The sequence below is a fragment of the Mus musculus genome, chromosome 17 (genome assembly GCF_000001635.26).
Source record: "Mus musculus strain C57BL/6J chromosome 17, GRCm38.p6 C57BL/6J".
Classification (NCBI taxonomy): Eukaryota; Metazoa; Chordata; class Mammalia; order Rodentia; family Muridae; genus Mus; species Mus musculus.
The window spans coordinates 61,396,728-61,407,107 of record NC_000083.6 but is presented as its reverse complement, the minus strand read 5'-3'; the positions used below and the strand labels follow the sequence as shown (position 1 = coordinate 61,407,107).

The following is a 10,380-nucleotide window of genomic DNA, read 5'->3' as shown; positions in this document are numbered from 1 at the left end:
ACAGGCTTGTTAGCACGCTTGGGAGACCTTCTTTCTCCTGTTGATATTTGGGTATGGAGTGCTGTGGCACCTCTAATAATGTCTTTTTTTTTAATTAGATATTTTCTTCATTTACATTTCAAATGCTATCCCCTTTTCCCAGTTTCCTCTCTGAAAGTCCCCTATACCCTCCCCCTGCCCTGTTCCCCAACCCACTCACTCCTGCTTCCTGGCCCTGGCCTTCCCCTGTACTGGGGCATATGATTTTCACAAGACCAAGGGCCTCTCCTCCCATTGATGGCCAATGAGGCCATCCTCTGCTACATATGCAACTCGAGAGCTAAGCTCTGAGACGTACTGGTTGTTCCTCCTATAGGGTTGCAGACCCCTTTAGCTCCTTGGGTACATTTTCTAGCTCCTTCATTGGAGGCCCTGTGTTCAATCCATTAGAGGACTGTGAGCATCTACTTCTGTATTTTCCAGGCACTGGCACAGCCTCACAAGATTTCATTTTATATATTTTTAATTTATTTTATTTTACATTTTTACTTAAATGCAATTACACCATATTTCCCTTCCCTTTTCTTACTCCAGCTCTTCCTAAGTCCCCTCCTTCCAACTCCTACCACGTCTCCATGTGTATGAGAGCATGTGCACACTCTAAAATATATAACTACAACCTGCTACGCTCTCTGGTCGAGTCAACTGGACAAGCCGACTCGAAAGGCTTAAAAGTCACTCATGAGGCAAAAGAGTTTCAAGGAAGCTCTCCTCCTGGAGTCTAGTGTTCTCTACCTATACATTAATTTTTCATTCCCAAGTTCCATTACCACGCTAGTCTAGAGTATGGATCCACGTGCTCTCTTTCAGTATTTTCCTATAAGTGCTCTGACATGGCTAAAGTCTTCCGCCAGTGTTCCAACAGTCCAAGGGCATCCTTGACCAAGATCAAGGGTTTAGAACTCAGCAAGATTGTAAAAGCTAAGTCACTCCCTTACACAGGAATTTACCATCACTTAAAAAGAAGGAAGTTTCAGACCAAAGGAGAAACCAGAATAGATACTATAGCAGAGTTACACCCATACACACGTATTTACAATGGCCTAAGGGGAAGGTGGACTATACAAGAGACTAAAATAGGAACTGTGGCAAGGACGCGAAGCCCTTGACCCTGGCTTCTAAGATTAGTGAATTTTAGGTGGAGCCCTTGTTGATCCCAGCTGTTATCAATGTATTCTATCCTGGGTGGTTCCCATTAGATCTTTTGTGTTTTGCATTCCTCTGTTTTATGTAAGATTCTGGTTGCCTCAATTGTACCTTGCGAATATGTCACCCAACTTCCTTATTGTCCTCTGCATAAAAAGTCTGATGCTCGAGTTGTAAAATTACATTCAGATTCCACACAAACTCTCCTGCGTGTGTGTCTGTTTGTCATTCATCCACTCTTTGCCCACCCGCGTCGAGAGACCCCGTTCCACGCAGACACAGGGACCCAAAAGGTCTGCGGTAAAAACCTGCGGTGTATGTTTTGCTGTTGTGTTTCAGGATTGACCAGTTTATATGGACAACCAATTTCATTTGCTTTTGAAGTCTATAAAGGAACCTGAAATACGATGCAATGTGGCAGACAACTATTGACATGCAGCCTGTGTGACTCCAACTCTGCCAGCATGGGAGCTGATGAGTCACATTTGGTTTACAGCCTTCCAGCACTAGCTACACCTTTAAAGTACTACCAAATCTACCCACCACCAAAAAAAAAAAAAAAAAAGAAAGAAAGAAAAAGAAAAATAGAAATAAAAAGGTCTTTAGAGAGAAAAATGGACTTACAGCTGATATCAACTAATCAAAAATTAATTGGCCATTTTCTGCATAAGGGCACCACTACAGTTGCTAATCTTGTTTGAATCATGGTTGAATTGATGTGCTTCAGAACGAGATGACACACCCTATTGTTGGCCCCTTCCTCTGCAGAAATCTATTAGTAATTGTAAAAGAAATCTCTCCTAATAAGACAACTATCATCACAAAATAGGGAAGGGTAGATTGTAACCAGCAAAGGAAGATCATCAACCGTTGCCCAGCAACCAAACCAAAGCGGTATTGTCAGTTTTATTTTCTTTTCAGTGCTCTAAATATCATTTCTATGAAAAGATCAAAGCTAAATTTTCCTGAATCAAATGTAAAGTAATAAGAAATTGTCTTTTTAACCAACAATAGAATATTTTAAATAGACATTTTTCACTCTTAATAAGAGTTTCAAATTTGAAGATAAAATACCCATCCTAATTTCCTAGTCTTTTTTTTATATATATATATAAAACAACAAGCAAACAAGAATACAATCATGTGCACTCAGTAAGATTTAGACATGTCTCCTTAATTATATCGCTCCAGGTCATTACTAGAAAAATTAATTAAATGTCATTTTCTCAATTAATTAATTGAGTTTCTTACTTATCAAATGACAAAGGAAGTAACTAATTTACATGATGAAGGAACATGATAAATGCAACATGAATAATTCCATTTTATAGAGGAAGAAACTGAGAATACAAAGTATTCAACTACTTTTCATGAGTTATACAACTAAGATTTTTAGAATCCATCTCAATAACTTATTTCAGACCAATAAGAGTAGCACAAAAATGTGATCAACCAGTTAACATAGGATAATTATATAGTTAGTTTTCTCAAAAAAAATGTATCTGTAAATTATGAATGCTCAGCTGCAAAGGAATAGTTATGTAGTTAGTCTTCCTAACAAATGTTTGTGCAAATAAATTGTATAAATGCTATAGTTAATTATGAAAACCGTCATCACTCTATATGTTTTTAATTAATTAATTACGTTTACATTCCCAAAAATATTTCCCCCTACTTTCTCTCCTCCCCACTTCCCTAACCCCCTTTCTACTCTTCCTCCCTTTCTCTTAAAAAAAAAATAAACAAACTGTGAATCTCACTGAGAGTAGGAAATAAAATAGATATTTAGGTGGTGGTGGGGACTGGATAGGTTGGGAGTAGAGATGGAAATAAAAGGGATCAGGTCAGGGATGATGGATGCTGAGAGTACTGGAAACAACAACTGGAATTGGGGTCATCTTTGGGACTAGCTAGAAACCTACAACAATAGAAATAAACAGGAGTCTATGAGAGTGAACCTAGTTAAGACTCCTAGCAATGGTAGTTAGAGAGCCTAAAACATTTGTCTTCTGTAACCAGGTGACACTTTCATTGGAGGGATTGGGATACTAACCCAGGCACAAAACTGTTGACTAACAATTTGTCCTGTCTACAAGACTTGCAGAAATACAGCTAGAGCAGAAATTAAGGCAATGGCCAAACATTGACTGGTTCAACTTGAGGCCTGTGCTATAAGAGGGATCCCTCCCATCAGTATTAGTGTCATTCTACTATACTTGCAGAGAGTAGCCTAGAGATGTCATCAGAGAGCCTTCACTCAGACATTGATAGAAACAGATGCAGAGACACACATGCAAACATTAGGCAGAGCTTGGCCAATCTTGTAAAAGAGAGGAAGAAAGAACTGTAGGAATGAGAGAAGTCAAGGACACCACAATAAACACCTACACAACACATCTGGTGCCGAAGGGACGCACAGAGACTGAACAGCCAACCAGGGGGCATGCATCGGACAGACCTAGAGCTTCTGCACATATGTAATAATTGTGTAGCTGTTGGACCCAATAGTTATGTTGGGCTCCTAAGAGCAGGAGCAAAGGACTTCTCTAACTGTGTTGCCTGCATTTAGGACATTTTTCCTCTACCTAGTTACCTTTTCTACCCTCAATAGAAGATGTGTCTAGTCTTACTGTAATTTGATACCCCAAAGATAGTTAATATCCACTGCTGCATAATTTTATGTATTTTCCAGAGAGTTTAATATGATGATGCTTATAAGTAATAGATTAATGTTGAATTAATGTGTGTACCGCCGAGTGTGGTGGCACACGCCTTTAATCCCAGCACTCGGGAGGCAGAGGTAGACGGATTTCTGAGTTCGAGGCCAGCCTGCTCTACAAAGGGAGTTCCAGGACAGCCAAGGCTATACAGAGAAACCCTGTCTCTACCCCCCACCCCAGAAAAAAAGAATTAAAGTGTGTACCAACAATTACATAAAATATTCCATATTCCTGTAGACTATGAGTCAAGCCAAAACAATGTACTTGTTTTAAGATATATTTTAAAATATTGTTGCTGATTTTTTTTCTGGATTTCAGAACAAATACAAATGAGTAAGTAAAAGAAAAAAAATACCAAATCTTGTCCTTTTCAACATCCTACAAAACCAAAATTCTCTGTATTGACTAGAGCTGTGATCTTGTGTTTTACAAAAGACATGGCTGTTGTACATACTTAAACTTTAAAATATAAATATCTACATATGCTCTACACATATGAGTACTTTCAGTGTGCACACAGTGTGTTATGATTTTATGATTTTCTTTCTCTAAAATGCCTAAAAGGACTTTCCTTTGGGGGCGGGGGGGGCTCTTTCCCTTATTTCTTTTTCTTTTAAAAAGTAAACTAATAAAATTTATTTTAAAATAAACAGCTCAGTGTTGACATTTTTAAGTCATCAAAATAATTTATAATAGTTAAATGCTTCCTAAATATACAGGACATTATTAAAAGCCCAAAACTACTTGTATACAGTCTCAGTAAGAATATTACATTCCATTGAAACTTAAGAACAAATATTCCAACAGTAAGTAATTTTCTTGGAAATCTAACAGCTATAAAATCTTGGAATACAAAATAACATTTAAAAACAAGATAATCTGCTTGGTCCTCTCAAAGTCCTCAGTGCTACTGTGCGCACTTTCTATTTACTGTCAGATTTGTATTTTGGTTACTTTTATCTTGCTTCAATGGTTAACAAATGCTCAGTGAAGTCTTCTGTAAATTTGGGCTCAGTAATTTACATTTGACATTTAAAACTATCATTGTAGCTCCCATTACCTATTTATATCACAAATTCTGCTATTTCATCTTCAGTAGATGTATGCATATGAAAACAGAGTATTAAGTTTGAAATATCAAGTTCACGGCTTTACATCTCATTGGGTAAAATAAAATTCTATGTCAGTAATGTGTGTTAATAAACTTGATGAGATTATTTTCCCATTAGGGTACTGTGGAAGCTGATTTTCAATTTAACACTTGAAAATATTTCCAATCTTTCCTCAAACTTCAAATTCATTTCCAGGACCATTGTAGTTTTCCCTGGAACTGAGAAACTTAATGATTATTTGAAAGTGTTGAGATGTGTTTTAAATGTAATAAAAGTCTGCTAACATTAAAAATTAATCTTATGTATATGATCTTAGAAAAACAACTTTTTGAGAATTTCATATATGAGTTTTTACAATATTCCTACCATGTTTTCTCCTCCCTCTAAAATCTTTCATGTTTCACTCTTACTTCCCTTCAAATTCATAACCACTTGCTCTTCAAGAGTATTGGTAAATAGTTATAGATATGGTTTTAGATATTCTGCAGAATTCATTTAATGTTAAACAAATAAATGTATGTTTAGGGCTCATCACATCATCTTATAGTACAGTTGGGGATTTCTTCCCTGGGATGACTGATACTCATAATCTCAGCAGTCATTAAGTTTCTCAGCCTCCTATAATCTTTATCCTTCCTTTTGTTTTGTTTTGTTTTCCCCTTAAGTGCAGGGTTTGTGCAAAAGAGATAAAAAGAGAAAAAAAAAAAAAACCAACAACAACGTTAATGACAGTAAAATTAATAGTGTTCATTACAAACAACAGTGACAATCATTCCTGTGTAACCTTTCTGATCTCAAATATGGAGAAGTAAAATATTAGGTCTATGATAAAGTATCTTTCATGGGTTATTATGTTTTAAAGTAGTTCATAGTAAAAAATGAACATTAAGTATATCATAGGTACTTGCTAATTTAATTGATATTGCTTTAAGTTTAATCCTCCCCAAAGATGATGTGACTGAAGTTTCCGAAGCAGCAAGATCTTGTAGCCTGTGTTTGTAATCCTTATTCTTCAGGCAGCTGATGCAGGAAGATTATACATTCAAGTCAAGTGTGGGCAACTAAGTGAGACTGTTCAAAATCAAATAATTTCTAAGTAATGGTCCATTACACTTGAGTGGCACAGTGATAAAAACAGAACACGAGTGGACAAAACCAGACCTGTGGATCCGTGGAACGGAAAGGGATATCTAGATGTAAACATGTATCTCTGAATTTTGGCAGAAATTCAAAAAATAAATGTTCCTTGGAGAAGAACACCCTCTTTAAGAAATATTACAAGAAAAACTGGGTATCCATATATAAAAACGTGGAGATATTTCCTATCTCTCACCCTAAAACAAATAAACTTGAAATAGAGTTAATGTAAGACAGGAACTCTGAAATTAAAAAAAAAACTGTAGTGAAAATACTCTAAATGAAAATATAAATAGGACTTTAGTCTCTCAGTAAATTAATCAACTAAGAAGAAATGGTAATAGTAATCAACTATACATCTAAGGATGAGTTAATAATGAGACAACACAAAGATAAATAAATAAATAAAATCTAAAACTTCCCATAAATGAAAAGACCAGGACAATCAGAAAATGAGCTAATGAATTGACCATAACACTCTCACAAGATAAAATGCAAATAGCCCATAAATGTTTTTCAAAGTGTTCAGCATTAGCCTTCAGGGAAATGTAAACTAAAACTACATGGAGATTCCATCTCATCCGAGTCATAAATGGTTATCACCATAAAAACAAATGACAGCAAATACTACTTTGGAATAAAGAACCCTAATTCACTGTTGATTGAGGCTAACTGCTATATACATTGTAGAAATCAGTGTGGATGATTCTTAGAGAGCTAAAAGTACAAGTCCAATTTGACTGAGGCACATTCCTCCTAAGTATACACCAAAGGAACTTTATAATCGAACATGGAGATATTTGAACGTCCACGTTTATTTCTGCTTTAGCAATAACAGTAATGAAATTGAATCGAGGTAAATGCTCAACTGATGAATGCGTAATGAAAATATGGTGTGTATTCACAATTGAATTGTATATATAAACACTAAATAATACAATGCAATTTTGAAAAAAAATGAAGCTTGAAAGTGTTATATTAAGTGTAGTTTGTAGCAACAGCATTAATTCATTAATTCATTCATATTTTTGTGCTAGGGTTAAGAACAGGGCCTCCTGCATGCAAAGTACATGCTCTACTACTGACCTATATCCTCACACCCCTTATTAAAACACTATGGGTAGATAAATGTATAAAGGATTTATTAATTTATTTTTTATGAAATGTGTATTACATCATCAAGCAAGTTTAATGAGATTCACAGTGCAGTTGATGAAGCTAGCAAAATACCTTGAATGAATAAACAGAGATCCAAAGAGACAAACATTGAGTGTTTTCTCCTGTATGTGAATGTTAGCTTTGAAGCCTTAATATATATGCTACAATACATATAACCACAGATGTTGGCAGGATTAGGGCTCTTTCAAAGAATGGGGAACAGATTATATAGTTAAAAAGGAATGGGTAGAAGATGAAATTGTGAGGACTAAATGGTGTGAGAGAGAGAGAACTAAGCCTGGGAAAGCAAGGGGATATGAGGAGGAACAATTCACACTAAAAGCCATCTGAAAGACCATATAGAAAAAAATATTCTCTAATGCATATATATATATATATATATATATATATATATATATATATACCCTAAATGCTGTCCCCAAACAATGAAGGAGACAGTGTCCCAACTACACATTTAATGCCTCCAAGTGCCAGAAATGTGTTATATATAATTGAGTTATTGTCTGAATGGGCTCCAAGGAATCCTTGATTATCACAGGGATATTTCCAAGGCTACTAATTTCTCTTTAAAAAATGATGGTAATTCCCTATTGTTAAAGACAACAGTTACACATCTTTTTTATTACCCCTGAATATGGAGAAGTAGAGCTGATGACTAGAAAGAGACTTCACCACTACTCTCTAGTGCTTATGTTACTAGAACATGTACCGCATGCTTCTAAGAGGAGAAAGGGAAACACCAATGTAGCTACAAATGATTCGCTCTACAATGGTGAGCTGCCTTCAAGGTATTATAGTGGCACAAAAGTTGTGGGAGCAACCATCCAGAATCTGACTGAATGTAAGGCCCAGTCCATGAGATGCAACTATGCACAACACTGCTGATGTGGCCAAGAGCCCAAGAGAAAATAGACAATAAAGGCAAACACTAAATTCAGTTTCACTGGAAAATATAGGACTAACTAATTATATTATATCATAATAATATTCACTATTGTTATCATTCATAATATTTCTACCAGATGCATTTACACAAATACAGATGAAAGGAAGAGTTTATCAGAGAATGTTAACTATTTATAAACTGAAAGGTAAATCTTATCTAGATGTTAACATGTTTTGAATAAAATTAAAGATTAAAATAAGATACAAAACTGTAAGATTTGAAAGTTTTTTTTTTTGTTCTTTTGGGTTTTTTTGTTTGTTTGTTTTTGTTTTTGTTTTGTTTTGTTTGTTTGTTTTTTTACATCAGATTAATGTGTGCCAATTCACTACAAGTTAGGATGAAGTCCAAGGATCTCTTGGAGGCAGGTAGAGTCTGGTACTGCACCTAGTGGTTGCTCTGGTGCACATTACTTTCATGATACATTTTTCTTTCCTTTTTTTGGGGGGTGGGGGCAGGGGGTAGGGAGACAGATGAATCTTTTAATAGAAAAAACAAAACAATTCTCCCACCCCCAAAAAATCAAAAGCCACATGTTTAACAATAACAACACACATTTCTTCAATACAGACAGCTCTGGGTTCTAGTTCTTCATGTAGGGAGGTGGCCTGTATACACCTACAACACACAGTGCAGTCTCATTCACAAGGCTCTAGCGTCAGCTGCTCCTGGGGCTTCATGTTCTCTTGCTACATCTTCTTCACTTCAGATGAAGCTTCTGCTGAGGCTGCAGAGTCAATGCAGTTGGCCTTAATGGAAATCACAAAGTGACCTCCATTCCGCAGGAATGTGTGGGCATTCAGGGCCACAATATGGGTTTGATCTGGCTGGTCCACATAAGCCAAGGTGACATCCACCATTGTGATATGCTTGCGTATTTGTGAGGGTGCGGAACATCTTCAATTACAGGAATTATTCTGGTCCTCTTCTTGGCCAAGTTGATGGGATCATGGCCAGAGTGGTGGGAGAGCTCAACTGTATATACCAGACCATCCGGGCCGACAATATCAGAGATGTGGGAGACAGTGGTGCCTGAGGCTGCTCCAAGGTAGAGCACCTTGGGCCCAGGTTTGATGTGGCTCTGGTCTACGTTGCCCAGATTTGCTGCTGCCAGCCGAAGGGGTTCCAGGCTCCCTACTCAAAATTGTCATCTCCTTCTGAAATAGAGTCTCTCTTCTCTCCTTACACAGATTCTACAGGGATCAGATTCTTTGCGACAAGGGCATCCTCCTTTCCGCAACAGATAAACACATCTTCATACCAATGCGGCAACAACATCACATTCTTCCCTGATTGGTTTCCTCTCTTGCCTCCCCGGCCACCACCTCGACCCCAGTTGCCCCCAGATTAGAAGCCTCCACCTCTGCCACCTCCACCTTCCTGTGCCCTGAAGCCACCCTCCGCCTCGATCTCCACTGCCAAAGTCTCCTCTTCCACCACCAAAGCCTCCTTGTCTTCCTTGTCCTCCTCTCTTGCCTCTGCCACCAAAGCTTCCCCCAGGGGTTCTGAAATCTGGCTTCATTACTGAGGTCTGGTCACACGACTCAGACAACCTGCAGCATCCCTGACTCCATGAGTCTCTACAATATACTTGTCAACAATAATTATTCATCCCTATAGGAGCACTTCTTAACTCCAAAATGTCTGGAATTTAAGCTATTGATTCGTTCAGCTGTCTATATGTAGATGGACATCATAACAAATTGGGCATATTCTTTCAATTTGGGGACATTTTCGTGTTTAATCTGCTTATGTTTGATTAAGATCTAAATATGATAATTTCATTAAAAATATTGCAATATACTTAGTGTAGCTAGATGTACTATAAGATGCATCTTGGCTAAGTCTTTTGAGATTGAACCCAGTCACAGATCTTTTCACCTTAACCTCTTATGTGTGAGTATGACAGGCTGATATTGTGCTTGTTATGTTTGTGTAGTTTTAATCATTTATTGTTGTTCTTTCTTGAGAGAGGTAGATTATAATTGACTTTTAAAGCACAAGACTAGAAAACTGAATTTCAAATGTATCTATGCATAATCTTCATTTGTTTTATTATATAACATTTTAAAAATTAATTCATATTTATAGGTAATATATAAAA

At 36.8% G+C, this 10,380-nt stretch overlaps 1 pseudogene; it reads right to left on the bottom strand.

Annotated features, from left to right (window-relative positions):
* On the bottom strand, positions 8,745-9,857 carry Gm6174 (predicted gene 6174; annotated as a pseudogene).